This window comes from Pleurodeles waltl, chromosome 4_1 (genome assembly GCF_031143425.1).
Source record: "Pleurodeles waltl isolate 20211129_DDA chromosome 4_1, aPleWal1.hap1.20221129, whole genome shotgun sequence".
Lineage (NCBI taxonomy): Eukaryota > Metazoa > Chordata > Amphibia > Caudata > Salamandridae > Pleurodeles > Pleurodeles waltl.
In genome coordinates this window covers 250,085,157-250,100,787 of record NC_090442.1, presented here as the reverse complement: position 1 = coordinate 250,100,787, position 15,631 = coordinate 250,085,157, and positions in this window count along the sequence as shown.

Here is a 15,631-nt window from a genome sequence, read left to right as displayed (position 1 = left end):
TTGGCCGCTCAGAGGGCATTTGCCCCTTGTTACTGTTGACTTTGTGGATCAGATAATTCTGGCAGCATGGCGGCTAGGACTGGTATCCGCCGGGGTGCTTCAGGGCACTCCTTCCATACTCCTAGTGCGGCTAGAAATAAAAATGACGGCTAGAAGGACGACTTTAAACAAGGTGGAGGTGGCAGACCAGACTGGGGCAACCAGTGAATTGGTCCATCCTGCCCTATTAGATCCCCAGTTGCAGCTGAAACATTCAAAACCTGACAGAGTAAGAAAGGCACAAAAGATAAACTTATGCAAAGCACTGGTTTTTCCCTGCTCTCTCAGGCCTTAGTGGTGGGTTCCCCAGTGCCCTTCTTACAGACCACTATTGATCAGTATATCCACCCTAGTAGTTCTTCTTTATGGGTAGATTAGGCTGGTCCTGAGACTCACTATGTTGGTGATCTGGATACTAGACCACTGGGAACTGTCAAGCTACCACGCCCTCTATCCATAAAGCTGCACCTTCCACATGTGTGCCTGTGTCTGCATCAAAGATGTCCCTGCCCATCAAATTGGATGTAAATCAAAATGCTGCTATGGGCGCTTATGAAGCTAATGCGACTACGTCTGCCGTGATTAACTCAGATTGGAATTTTGAAGCGGGTGCAGGAGATAGTAGGTTGAGTCTGCAATGGGACAGTTAATTTGTGATATTTTAGAGAACTCAAGGTTTGGGATAGGGGAGCTATTCATGTGGACAGTGATCAGCAGGTGATCACTAAGGTCACTTAATAAGCTGTCACTAACTCATCTGAAGCCTTGGATGCTTGCTATTCACTTTCTGAAGCCGGCCGCTTGTCTGATGTTGATGACTTCCAGCCTGGATCAGATGACAGTGTTTGATCAAATTACAGGGGATCACCTCACTGGCATACCACAAGATTTGTAGACTTAGGCTTGACTGGCGTGAACCCTGAAAAGGAGAAGAGCAGATCCTTAATAAAAAGCGATTGGACAATTTGGTAACCAAAGCTTTTCCTCAATGCATCCTAGACCAGGTTCTATCTAAGGAATAGGAGGAGGAGTTGCTTTGGGAGTCTGAGGGTTTAGAGCTCACACCAACAAATCCTCGTCCCTCCCTTGAGTCGCAGGTTCTGCCTGGCCCCTCGTAAAAAGTGATATCTGCTCCAGTAGATTATAGTTCTTGTGGCAGTTCCGGCCTAAGCTCATCAGAGATGACTAGTAACAAATCCCAAAAAGCAGTTGGTGGTACTCTACTTCAACCACTGCATTATTCCTATCTATAATAATATACTACAGCTTCATACAGGGGAGTAGCTGAAAACAGAGTTGATGCTCAGAAAGTTCCGAAGGGATATGGACATTATTCATATCAGCATGAGAGATAAGGAGTCATGGCAGGTACTCATGCAAGATGCTGTTAGAGAGAGTGAGACAGCAGTCCTCAGACATGAAACTCAGATGGATTAGCTCACCTCTAAATTAGAGGATTTGAGGAACAACTTTAGAGTCCTTGGAATATCCATGGGAAGTAAGGGTGATGACGCAAAGGTTAATTGTCACTTTAGAGCAGCGTTCCCTTCCTTGAATGATTGGGATATGGATTCTTTATTTCAAAGGACCCATTGCTTCCCATTTCTGCAACCCAAGATGGCTTGCTATACTTGAGCAATCCTAATTTATGTTGGGAACTTTATTCTGTGACAGTCAATCTTTGAGGCAGCTCGTCCTCGTCCTTGTCCTCGTTCTCCTGTTTGAGCATGTGGCGACAAGTTTTTTGTTGGGTCCGACTTCTGCCATGAAACAGTTAGTTGCATTCTGCTGGCAGCTCCATGTACAAGTTCCAGCACTTAAAAAATTGGAGCAGCAATCTCGCTAATGGAGCCTGCAACGTTGATAATTAACTTTGAAGGGCACAAATACTTTTGCCACAATGCAACCAAATTTGTGCGCTTGTTAAAGATTGGCAGTTGACTAAACAAACTGCCAGATGATTTGCTCTTAAATAATAAAATGTGTTAGTTTAACAGCTAATTCATATATATGCATTTAACTTGCAAATTTCCTCTCTCTTTCCTTTCTATTTTCTTTCGCTTCTTGTGTTGCTATAGGTGAGGTACATTGGTCTTCTCTTGGTCTACTCTATTTTTTTCTCTTTCATACTATCCTTTTTCATCTTGCCTCGATTTACATTTAGATGGCTCATGAAGGTTTGTTTTTTTAAAAACTTTATTTGTAGATTTTCATTCATAGTATTGGAATGTAAAACAGTAACAAAATGTGAAACAAACACAGTGCCATGGTATGGGTTTCTGTTACATAGGGGGGGGTGAGAGATTAAGAGTTCTGAGCTCTCAGTAGTAAATTACAACAGTCATGTCAATTTGGGCTTTCGCAGCACATCACATGTAGATAATATTGTACAATAATTCCATAAACCAAATCGCCAGGCTAACACATTGATCCTGGTGGATCATAGGAGTCTCATACTCATTTGGTTGTTGCCAATAGGAAACAAATAACAGTGTGTACAGTTCTCCCCCCTCCCTGTCCGCAAGGGACTCTGAGTTAGAGTTGTTTCCCTCTGTGACAGACCACAGGCCAAGATTTCAGCAGCTGACCTGTCATCTGTGCGCACTAACCGCATATGCTGGTCTTCTGCCACTCCCCACTCTATCAAGTCTTTCAGCCAGTGTTCTAATTGTGGTCCCCTGGTTCCCATCCAACAAATGGCCACTCTTCTCTTAGCGAGTAGCAGGGCCAGCTGGGTCAGTTGGGCCTGGGTATCACTCCCAACAGACAGGCCTTGAGGACCAGTGTGAATTGTAGCTCTGTGGCAGCTATGATTTTTGGGATAATCTCTCTCCAGCAAGCCTGAACATCATGGCATGCCCATGCCAGATGCAAGAACTTAGCTCCCTCTTCTCCACATCGCTGGCACCTGGCAAGGTCCAACTTATTCAACATATATGTTGTGACATAGGTACGATGTAGGTAGTTGAAATGTAGGAATTTAAACCTATAAATGCATGATACGGTGTGGACCAGGTCCAGAGTTTGTCCCCAGTCTGCATCAGAAAGTGGTCCTCCTAATTTTTTCTCCCACGCTCCTGGTGCTGCACACGGAGCAGTCTGCCTGTCACTATTGAGCGCTTTATAAAACAGGGATATCAAGTGTTGCCCCTCCCACTCATTAAGGTTAATGTGATTAAAAGGGATGATAGTTTTGGTGCAGCCCGGGGAGTAGGAGGGGTCTTAGGTGTTGAACCCATCAGTAAAGGGGATTCGCACTAAAGGGAGTTGTTGGGGCGATGGCCCAAAGGTTGGGCACAGACATTAGGGGAGGGTTACTCTGGTAGGGGGTAATTTGAGGGCGAGGTTGGCAAGGGAGTTGTTTGAGTCTCAAGGGTGCAAAAGCATATTGGAGAAAAGCTGGGACGATTGGGAAGGCTGGACCGATTGAGGTCATTGAAAATAGGAGAGATGGTGCAGGGGAGGTTATAGTTGGTCAAGGAAACGCTAATAGGTGCTAAAGGAATGGGTCTTGGCCAGCATCTCCATATTCTCTCATGGAATATTAACGGTATGAGAGCATTAAGCAAGTGCAGATTAATCAAGGAAGAGCTTCACACCCTTAATCCCATTTGTCTTCCAGAGACACTTTTGCTTAAAGAACAAAGTCCTCTTCTGTGAGAGCTGGGTTATAAGGCCCTGAGCACCTGTGGATATAGCTCTTCCCAGCATGGGGTGGCCCATTAGTCTGAGATAAAAAATGACCAGTACTGCAAACAAAGCACGATAAAGGGGGCAGTGGTTGATTGCTCTGATTCAAATGGGGGTTGAGGGCATTCAGTTTACCATTTTTACAATCTATGAGTACAATAAAGAAGATACATCTGTGCTCGATTACTTGGTTGCAGAACTTCATAATTGACCTGAGCCCTTACTGTGTGGTGACATAAATGTGGTCATACAACTGGGGGCAGATTCTCTACCAGGTGGTTCATGGAGTGCAGTAGGAGGGAGAAAAATGAAAGTGGCTTTGAGGCAAAATATGACTTCTTATGCATTAGGTCTGCTGTAGCTCCAAACCAGGTAACTCTGGATTCACCTTTTATTCAGCCTCCTATAAAGCCCTCTCTGGTATCAGTATATTTCTTGTAAGTCATGCTTTTCTCACTCGTTAATATCAGTCTAAATGCGAGAATCATCTCAGACTGTGACTCATTATCTTTATTCATCAGCTCTGACTGCTCCTGTCAGCCTTCCAATCCACACAGGTGGACTTTTGATCAGAAGCTGTTGTTGGATAGCATGTACATTCGGATAATAAATGACAAGATAAGCGATTACCTAGATGTGAATCTGGGTTCAGCTTTTATGATATATATATCTGGGATGCACTTATGTCGCTCTATAGAGGCCAGATATTACGTTTCTCCCTCTATCAACATCAGTTGTGGAATGCTGCTGATTTTAATTTTTAGGCGCTCCCTTAGTCAAATCGAGGTAGGACTAGCACAAAGTATGCTAGATTAGGACTTGAGGAGAACAGTTAAGGTCTTGGAGCAACAGACAATCTTGAAAACAACTTTATAATGTTAGTTTTGTCATGGCTTCTTTGTCAAGCAGAGAAGCTTGATAGTATATTACTCTGCTCGGGAGGCCTAGACCTTGCAATATATTTAGATGCTAAGATCATAAGTGACCTAGCCATCCAGGTTTTTTTCCCAGCCCCTTTGAGAAATTGGGTTACTGGTTGAGGGGGTTGAAACCCTACTCAAGCAGCAACTACAATCCTTGTCAGGGTGAGACAAAAGTAAACCCTAAATTAGCCTGTGCTCAACTCTCTGGTACAATGGCACATAGCAATCAGGCTTAGCCTGGCTATGTGTGAAATATTTATGCAGCACTTCAAACAATAAAAAAGTGAAAACACAACACAAGAAAAATCTCACATCAATTAAAAAAAGCAGAGTAAATTTGAATAAATAAAACAAGCCCAAAACAATAAAACTCTAATTAATAGAACCAGAGATATGCAATCTAAAAGTTTTTAGTGAAAATAGTGGCAAAAAGAGCAAAGTGGCAACTGTGGATATCTGGTTGCACTGGACTGGGACAAAGTCACAAGTTCAGGCTGACCGCGATGGAGCACAGGCCAGCTACAAGGGACCCAGTTAGGCCTGCTGAACGAGACTACCTTAAATCCTGGTTTACAGAGTGTCGCGAGTTCCCACACCGAAGATGCGTCATGCAGCTGAGGTTATGCGTCAGGCCTCAGGAACAGTGAAGCTGTGAGGCATAGTCCTGCATCACTTTCGAGGATCCCATCGACGAGGGCTTGCGATATGAAGTCCAGCATTGAGGATGTGTCCTGAAGTCGAGGCGATGCACTGGTTCTGAAGAGCTGTGAGGCTGCAAGGCAAGAAACTGCGTTGTTATTGAGGCTGCCATCAATGAAGGATTTGAGATGTGAGGGCCTGCGTCAGAAAAGGTTCGCCTAGGCGACAGTTCTGATGCGGGCTGTGGGATCCATGAGGATTCTTTGTATCAGTAGTTTCTTCACTGCAGAGGCTATGCTTCTGTTCACCTCTGGATTGTGCTGCTCACCAGAGGAAATGTCATTTCTGATGGCAGGGCACCTTGAGGCCTAATTCGAAGGGTCCACAACTGGGGTGACACCACTTGGAAAGTTAGGACACAGATGGCAGAGTCCAGGTGCTGGGGTCAAGGCTGTTGGAGCCTTCTGTCCCTAAGTCTCTAGTCAGGAGGCCTGCCAACTAGACCTTGGAGTCACTTTGGCGTCCTGGGTTCAACAGATGCAGGTCCAGTCCTTCTCACTCAGACAAGAGGGCAGCAGGTCAGCATTCCCTTAGTGCAGCAGTCCAGCAGAGTTGCAGTCCTTGCAGCAGCACAGCAGTCCATCTTTGTGGCAGAGTATCCACAGGTCCAGAAGTGCAATGTAGAATTCTCTTCCGTTTGGTATCAAAATTAGGCCATCTTGTGACAATTCTCACTTTTCTTAATCACTGTTCATTGAGTACACTCCTTTGTGCAGATATCCTTTTAGGTCATGAGCTGTATCTTTAGAAGCCCTAGGCTTAATCATATTTCAAATGGACCGTCTTACTCAATAAATGATTTTATCTTAACTAACTGACTGCGGTGGAATCTTCATCTGTATAATTATTAAACAGGCAGCATTTCTCTTTCTGTCTTTTTCCCACAGGACAGCATACAGAATATCTTTAATATTTCCATTGTTGCCCAGATATACCTTCCAAATGCGTTGGCACCAGTTGACTTTGCCACCAGTCAAAATAAAGTTCAAAAACTGTCATATAACAATATACACTTTTTTTCTTCGTTATGCACAGTGATGTTATTTGCACTATCCTGCATGGAACTAAGCATCAAAGCCATATAGCTGGCCAAGCATTGTCACCTCAACAGCATATTATTATCAAGATATATTTATACTTTGTCTCACACCAGCGGAATACATTAGACACATCTAATGGAACCATAGGAATGTAACTGGCTAAGTGTTGTCGCCTCAACATGACATCCATACGAATAGGTATAGTTACTTATTCCTAAAATTAAATTCACCATTTAGCAATATCAAGTACACAATACTGCAGCAAAGCCGATTGTTAAACACACAAGAAATGGTGGCGGATAGGTTTGCAAATGGTCGAAACCACTGGCAATCGCTCTTGGTAGCATTCCAAGCCATTGTTTTTCACCCAATGTGCCTGTCTAGACAGAGACAAAACTGACCTGTTCTTCATGGGAAGACTCCACCCCTAAGAGTAAGGCGAGATCCCCTTCAGTGGGGAACACAAGCAACCTCAGACCAGTTTTGGCCTTCTTTAGGCCTTGTCAGTGAGGCATAGTTTGGCTTTTGTGCAGAGAGCAAAGAACCCTTTACTGGGAATTCCCTTGGTCACCTCATGCTGCATGTGTTGATGGGTGGGAGGAATGCTTGCAAATAGCCTAAAGCATTGACAGTTGTTCTGGGTAGCATTCCAGAACATTGTTTTTCACCCATTGTACCAATCTAGACAGAGACCCATCTTCTGCAAATCTGTACTGACTTGCTCTTGTGGGAATAGTCTATCCTGATCCACCAGTCCAAGTCCCCTCCAGAAAGGAATAGAAACCACCCCAGACCAGTTTCAGTCTTGTTAGGCATCAGCAGTGATGTATAACTTGGTTTCTGTGGTACAGTGAATAAGGGACTCTTTTATGAGCATACCCATGGCAACACTCAAAATGTGATAGGATGACTCCAGCCAGCCAGAAACCCAGAATCATTATAGCTATTCAGTCTCCAAAATGATACCCTACAAATGGTACAATTGTGCTATGCAAATATTTGTAACAAAACAATGCCATTGTCCATAAGATTTTGACAAGCTTTTTCATTGGTTGAAACCATAAACACTGAATTGTGAGTAGAAGCAATTTTCCAGAGGCTATTCATCACTTTTCTATTTTTTGTGTGGTGGTGCAATTGTTGGGAAAGCCAGCAGTGAAAAGAATAGGTTGTATGCTGCATTGGTTCTCCGCTAGCTGACCAAAAACCCCACTCAACCTGTTGTGGAGACCGAGAGGGTGCCCGAATAACTAAAACCGACTTGGTAGTTTCTCATGGGGGGCTGTGGACAGCATTCTAGCGAATGGGGATGGCCTTTCAAAGTGTAACTGCCAAGCTGTGTTAAGACAGGGCCTGCAAAAAAGAGAACTCATAAAACTGAGGAAACCCATCGCTACATAACTGAGGATTGTTGGAAATTAAACCTTTTTGTGTGGTATTCCCCTGGATCAGTGGTCTTCAAACTTTCTAATGCCGCGCCCCCCCAGTTGAAAAATAAAAATCATTGGGCCCCCCTCAGAATTTTTCACAATTATTTTAGAAAGATGGCAATGTTTAAATAGGTCTAAACCTATTTAAACATTACAGTTAAGCACTGTTACCTTTTAAAAATTGCAATGACATGCTTCTGCTTAAAACAAAGGCATGTTATCTGTATAATATTTATTTTGACCAGAGTTTGGAACCCCCCCCCCCCCCCCGGGATCACTTGTGGCCCCCCAGTTTGAAGACCTCTGCCCTAGATGTTTGGCTTCCTTACATGAATCTGTTTGTATTGGCCATAAGGATCTTTACCCCTGCAATCATTGGTAAACATTGTAAAATTGGCACACACCTAATTCACACATTTAATTTACTTATACATCCCTAGTATATTCCTGTTGATTAAATACTACAAGTGGACTGCAGCACTCATTGTGACACCCACTAAAGTAGCACTGTCAAACATGTCTCCAGGCAACTTGGAAGCCTGTGTGTGCAGTTTTAAATTGCCACTTTGACTTGGCAAAATACACCTTCTGCTAATCTTAAACTTCCCTTTTAGTACTTGTAAGTCACCCCTAGGTTAGACCTTAAATGCCCATATGGCAGGGTGCATGATATTTAAAAAGTAGGACATATATATATATTTAGAGTTTTACATGTCCTGTCACTGAAAAACCTACTAAGTTGTTTTTCACTGTGGCAAGGCTGCCCTTCCCATAGGAAAACACTGGGTTACAGTATAACAATTTAGAATGCTTAACTTCAGTTTGGGATCTGCTAGAATCATGATTCAAGGACTAATTGTAATAGTAATTTAAAATCCAACTTAATAGTCAAGTTGGATTTTGTATTGCTATTGGTGAAACAACACTTCTAGAAATGTGTCATTTCTCTGCCTAAGCCAAAGAGTTTTGTGCCAGTATCACCTGCCACTTAATGGCTCTTCTGCGGTAGTATGTGTATTGCTCCTAGACAATGGACAACATTCCTGGGTGTGGTGAGATGTTTTTCCTACTTGAGCAGGATGGCCTGGGGCCAGTTGCCCATCCCTTTCCTGTGCTTTAAAAGGTGCCTCCACTGTCACAGGCAGGTGTAGCTCACACGCTTCCCATGCCACTGGATTCAAGCTAGCCTGGCTGATGAGGGGTGAAACCCCGAAACCGGTCCCAGGATGCTTGTTTCCAGTCCAGGGAAGACCTGGCCTGGCAGTTCGGGCTGGACTGTTCCCATAGGGAACAGGGTCAAGACTGATTTGCATATGGCTGGGTCCAAACTGGAATGGCATGGGCAGAAAAAAAAACGATGGATTAAACCCAGATCTGTGACTGGGGGTGAGTGTTTGCATTGTCAGCACTCCGTCCATCATCATCTTGTTTTGCTAATGTCGCCCTAAGTGGGAAGGGTATGCCCAGACGTGGGTCTCTTGCTTCCCCATGCCATTGGATTCAAGCTAGCCTGGCTGATGAGGGGTGAAACCCCGAAACCGGTCCCAGGATGCTTGTTTCCAGTCCAGGGAAGACCTGGCCTGGCCTGGCAGTTCGGGCTGGACTGTTCCCATAGGGAACAGGGTCAAGACTGATTTGCATATGGCTGGGTCCAAACTGGAATGGCATGGGCAGCAAAAAAACGATGGATTAAACCCAGATCTGTGACTGGGGGTGAGTGTTTGCATTGTCAGCACTCCGTCCATCATCATTTTGTTTTGCTAATGTCGCCCTAAGTGGGAAGGGTATGCCCAGACGTGGGTCCCTTGCTTCCCATTCCACTGGATTCAAGCTAGCCTGGCTGATGAGGGGTGAAACCCCGAAACCGGTCCCAGGATGCTTGTTTCCAGTCCAGGGAAGACCTGGCCTGGCAGTTCGGGCTGGACTGTTCCCATAGGGAACATTGTCAAGACTGATTTGCATATGGCTGGGTCCAAACTGGAATGGCATGGGCAGCAAAAAAACAATGGATTAAACCCAGATCTGTGACTGGGGGTGAGTGTTTGCATTGTCAGCACTCCGTCCATCATCATTTTGTTTTGCTAATGTCGCCCTAAGTGGGAAGGGTATGCCCAGACGTGGGTCCCTTGCTTCCCATGCCACTGGATTCAAGCTAGCCTGGCTGATGAGGGGTGAAACCCCGAAACCGGTCCCAGGATGCTTGTTTCCAGTCCAGGGAAGACCTGGCCTGGCAGTTCGGGCTGGACTGTTCCCATAGGGAACAGGGTCAAGACTGATTTGCATATGGCTGGGTCCAAACTGGAATGGCATGGGCAGCAAAAAAACGATGGATTAAACCCAGATCTGTGACTGGGGGTGAGTGTTTGCATTGTCAGCACTCCGTCCATCATCATTTTGTTTTGCTAATGTCGCCCTAAGTGGGAAGGGTATGCCCAGACGTGGGTCCCTTGCTTCCCATGCCACTGGATTCAAGCTAGCCTGGCTGATGAGGGGTGAAACCCCGAAACCGGTCCCAGGATGCTTGTTTCCAGTCCAGGGAAGACCTGGCCTGGCAGTTCGGGCTGGACTGTTCCCATAGGGAACAGGGTCAAGACTGATTTGCATATGGCTGGGTCCAAACTGGAATGGCATGGGCAGCAAAAAAAACGATGGATTAAACCCAGATCTGTGACTGGGGGTGAGTGTTTGCATTGTCAGCACTCCGTCCATCATCATTTTGTTTTGCTAATGTCGCCCTAAGTGGGAAGGGTATGCCCAGACGTGGGTCCCTTGCTTCCCATGCCACTGGATTCAAGCTAGCCTGGCTGATGAGGGGCGAAACCCCGAAACCGGTCCCAGGATGCTTGTTTCCAGTCCAGGGAAGACCTGGCCTGGCAGTTCGGGCTGGACTGTTCCCATAGGGAACAGGGTCAAGACTGATTTGCATATGGCTGGGTCCAAACTGGAATGGCATGGGCAGCAAAAAAACGATGGATTAAACCCAGATCTGTGACTGGGGGTGAGTGTTTGCATTGTCAGCACTCCGTCCATCATCATTTTATTTAATTTTGTTTTGCTAATGTAGCTCACACGTAGGCCTGCCCCCCTTTGTCTTCCTAGTCAGCTTGGCTCCAAACCCCGTGGGAGGGGCAAGCTGCCCCAGAACTAGTTTGGAGTGCCCACAAAGTAGAGTTTGCCTATTATCATAGCCATACCTCTAGGTGGGCACAGGGAGATTTGATCAGGGCAAGAAGGGTTCTGTCATGCTGGATCTATGTAGAGAAGGGCGCTGTGGGATAGTTTACAGTATAAAACACAGGACGCCCTGCAAATGGGCTAACCCTGGGATCTTTTACCTCATTGGTTAATGAGTGCCTTGGAGTTTACCCCACCCAGAGATTAAACTAGGGATAAAAGTGACATCCCCTTTAACCCTTTTCAGAACACTCTTTGACTGTGAAGAATCTGAATGAGGATTGCCCTGCTGTCTGAAGAACCTGAAGGCGGCCTGGACATGCATGCCTTAAACCCAGGACCCCATACGTGACTCCAAGGGTCAGTTGGCAGACCTCCTGTTTGAGCTACAAGTACATAAAAAGCTTCCAGAGTGCTTTCCTGTAACTGCCCAGCTCACCAGTTCAAACAGTACCTTCCCTTGACCCTGCTACTGACCTCTCTCCTGACCCCAACATGCTGTGTCCAAGGTCCTGGACATTTGGCTGGTGTCAAAGTGTACTCCTCCTAAGGTTTTCTGAAACCTGAGCCTTAGAAACCTTTTGCCACATTTTTCTTTAAGAACCTCAGAGGACTGGAGTCAACCTTCCAAGTCGATGTGACAAAGCTGCAGCACCGCTGGGCCAAAGATTCAGGTTGCTCCTGCTACGTTCTTTGAAGCAGCAAGTACAATCCAGCTGGAGTGTGCAGAGAAGGTGTGAAGGTGTCTGACCTTTGTCTACAGCCTGCAGCCTTACACCACTAGAAGAATATGAGCTGCAAAAAAGTGATTAAATCAGAATGTTAAAATCTCCATTAGATGAAAGCGTGAAAACTATTCGTACTGCGAGGGACCTTATCTGGATGCGATGTTCAATTTTCTCCTGCTTGGAGCTTTCCCACCATACTCAACCAAGTCCTCGTCCTGCAGCTATCCAACAACAGGAAGCCAACTTTGGTCACAGTCTGCTGCCTTGTACCGCTGAGGATGTTTGACTTCCATTTCAAAGATTAAGTCCACAGGTAAAGCTTTTAACTGGAATAACCTGGTCCCCTGTATCCGACCTATGCTCCACCGCGGTCAGGCACAACCAGATAACTGCACCTGGCACTTAGCGCTGTTTGGCACTAATTTGAACCTTAAACTTTAAAAATTCATAACTTTGGTTCTACTTACAGATTTTTGTCATTTTATGTATTCACATTTTCTTTATTTTTACAGCCTAGTTTGGGATTTTTCGTGTGTTGTGTTTTCACTGTATTACTGTTTGAGTACCGCATAAATTCTTTATACATTGCTTCTAAGTTAAGGCGGACTGCTCTACTGCTAAGCTGCCGAATAGTAAGTACAGGCTTATTTAGTAACTTTTGCAGTGACAAAGGTTGTGATTATTATTTGTGGTGAATTCTCATCCCCTCAGCTAATACTTCAATTTCTTAAAATGATTCATCTTTGCTGCCATCCACAGCAGAAAGGCTGCCATGTCCAGTGAATGCAGTGGAGTCTAGGTGAGCATGGCTTCATGCAGAGATGTCCCAGCTGGTGTGGCCCTCACACTCTGCACAGACCTAATGTGAATGTTTATAACAGCTGCAAATAGTCCTGCAGGATGGCAAAAGATGAGCAGCAGAGGTATTGTGGACACATGATTTTGGGGTGGGGTATGGTGAGTTCAGGAGAATGTTGGCCTGGCCCACGAGTCCTCACCACTCCCCAGAAGGTGACAAATAGAAGTGTCTGCCTGTATTCTGCCATCTCTTTTCTGCCCTTGAATGTCATAGGTAGTTTCATCAGACCCACACACATTGAATTGTAAGAGTTGATCAGAAGTACTGTGTTGTTTAGCCACACATAATGACATTAATAACAACATATCACAAGAGACACAACTCTGGATCTCCAAAGGACGATCATGCCTTAACAATGTCAGTTTCAGTGGACTACCTGAGACCACTAAGGGGCTGAGTATGGAAATTTACCTTGAGAACTGTTACAGCAACTCTGTTATCCTCATGGACTATTAAACTTAATCACAGTAGAGCATGCTGTTCAAGTGCTTGTGGTTGCCCCAACCATAGGTATGCTGCCAATACTAGTTGTGGCTAGCCTACTCAGTTATAGAGATTGAGTCCTACTCCTACAGAGAGGGAGTCAGATATTTAGTTGCACATAATTGCCATTTTCCCACTACTTTCTCTTGTGCGTCTCACATTTACTACTAAGTGTCACACTTGCATATGCAGACAGCTCCCTATACAAAATATTAGAAGGTTGGAGGTGGATATTTAGACCTGGGGGCTCGTGAGTTGCATTTTATAGAAAGTAATACGAACTACTTTTCATACTACAAAATGCAGCTCTTGAATTGGGCCACGATTGATGAGCTATTGGAGTGAGAACAAAAGAAAGAGGAAGACACCAAGCTGAGACAGCGTTATAGTTTCAGGAAATGACGCAGAGGAGGATCTAGTAGAATCATAACCAAATCCATGATTTATGCCAGCCTTGCGAATTATGAAGGACACAGCAGTCATAAGAAAGAGGCTTTGAGTGCCCAGTGGCTGTGGTCCCAGGGACAGCAGCACCATTAGCAGCTTCAGGCAAGTGTTTGTAGGTAGTTGCAACAGGCCACAAACACTATGGGTCCAGGGCATGGTCACCTCCTTATTGCTAAGATGACAAAGCGTGCTGAATTTTGTGGTATCTACCACCCCAACCCCCTCAGGTGGTAGATATAGTTCAAATTTAATCGTACCCCAGATATTTGTTTTTTTAAAAAGCATGCCCTCTCATTTGAATCCCCTCAGGGTGGGCTGGGACCCCGGGAATCACCACAACACGAATTCAAAGGAAGTGGGATGTGCTGTCCCCTCCCGGAACCATTTAATAGCCCCAAAGATCCTTATCCCCCGGGCCTTGGTAGGCGTGTATGTATATATATATATATTATTATTATTATTATTTTTTATTGGATAGGGGCATACAGCTTCACTCCTGGACCCATTTGATAACCCTGTGAACCCCATCCCTGGGAGCCGCAGGAAATTATAATATTTATTAAGGGGAGGTGGCATGTGAGGAAGCATAAGGCCCCTCTCCCAGAGCCATAAAACAGCTGCCAGAACCCCAAATCCCTAGAACCCCAGCCCTCAAGACACTGTATTGTTCTGTGTCCAGGGGAGCGTAGGCAGGTCACAGAAATCTAACTCCCTTCCTGCTCTCTCCCATGCATTGTACATAGGTTTGCTTCTGCCTGGTGGGAGCTGAAATAAAAACTGTTCCCGTTGGACAGGAGCAAACCAATACACCCGACTCCAGGAAGCACATTGGATTGGTGCTGGCAGAGCTGCAGGGGCTATCGGGCTCACCTCACAGCTCCTAAGGGGGCTTAATGTTGTGGGCGCCCCAGGAGGGATTGGGCACCTACTCGAAAGAAAAAAGGATTGCTGGCTCCCAGGTTGGATGCTGAGGTTACTAAAAAGGTTACTAAAAATGAGCAGCATGTGTGTTGCTCTACAGTCAAAGACCCTGTGCAAATGCTAACTAGTCGCCTTAGTCCAGTATTGGAACTTTCATAGATTCACATGCTTGAATACTTCCCCTTCGTCGAGATAGGAGTCCCCGGTGGAATATACAACACAGACCTAAAATGTACATGTACATTACATGCCTTAGGCCTCAATTCAACAATCCATCACAGTCATTTTGAAAAATAGACCCAAACTCAAATTTGAAGCAATCAGATTGCCTCACCCCATAGAACCTCCTGTGAGGAGCTGCCTTCCCTCCGATTTTTCACCGCACATCGTGCTGAGCAATCTCCTTTGAGCTCAGCTCAAAACGTTTTCTCTCAGAAGACTATTACCTGAATTTCGACAGTTCTTTTCTTCTTTGGTGCTTTAAACTGGCTGCCATGTCAGAGACACCTAGAAAGGGCCTTTTTAGATCCTGTGCCAGTTGTCTAAAGAAAAGATTATATGTGTATGATCAACATGAGGAATGCATTTACTGCTTATATCCCAGTCAGAAAACCAAGGACTGCAAGATATGTAGAAAGTTTTCTACAAAGACTTTAAAGGACGGAGAGGGTTGTCTGCTTTTGTGGCTTCAGAAAGGTAAGACTGGTCACTCAGCCTCTGATGAGGACAGTGCCTCTTCCTCTATCTCTGCTCCTAAAACGCCTGTTAAAAGAAAGCAGGAAGGCTCAGATGTTCAAGAGCCACCCAAGAAAATGGCATAGAAATCAGCTGGGACCTCTTCAAAAATTCACAGCCCTCCACAGAAAAAGCAAATAGGCATTCAGAAGGGGTCAGAATCCCTCAGAAAGTCCTCCAAAAAGACTGTTTCTGAACCATCTATGTCACCTTTGAAGATTCAACACAAGTTCAAAAAACTAAGTTCTGCACCGTCGTCAGCGCCATCTTCAACGATGCTCTTGTCGACGACTGTTTCGTCAGTGACACCTGTAATAGTCACTATTTCAGTGTTGATGGTGGCGGCCACAGGATCCTGGTCGACGTCACTTTCATCCTCGTCGACGGGATGTCCCGTCTCATCAGCAGGACTGTACTCGTCAATGACCCTCGCGTCGACGATTGATCTCACGTCGACACTCCC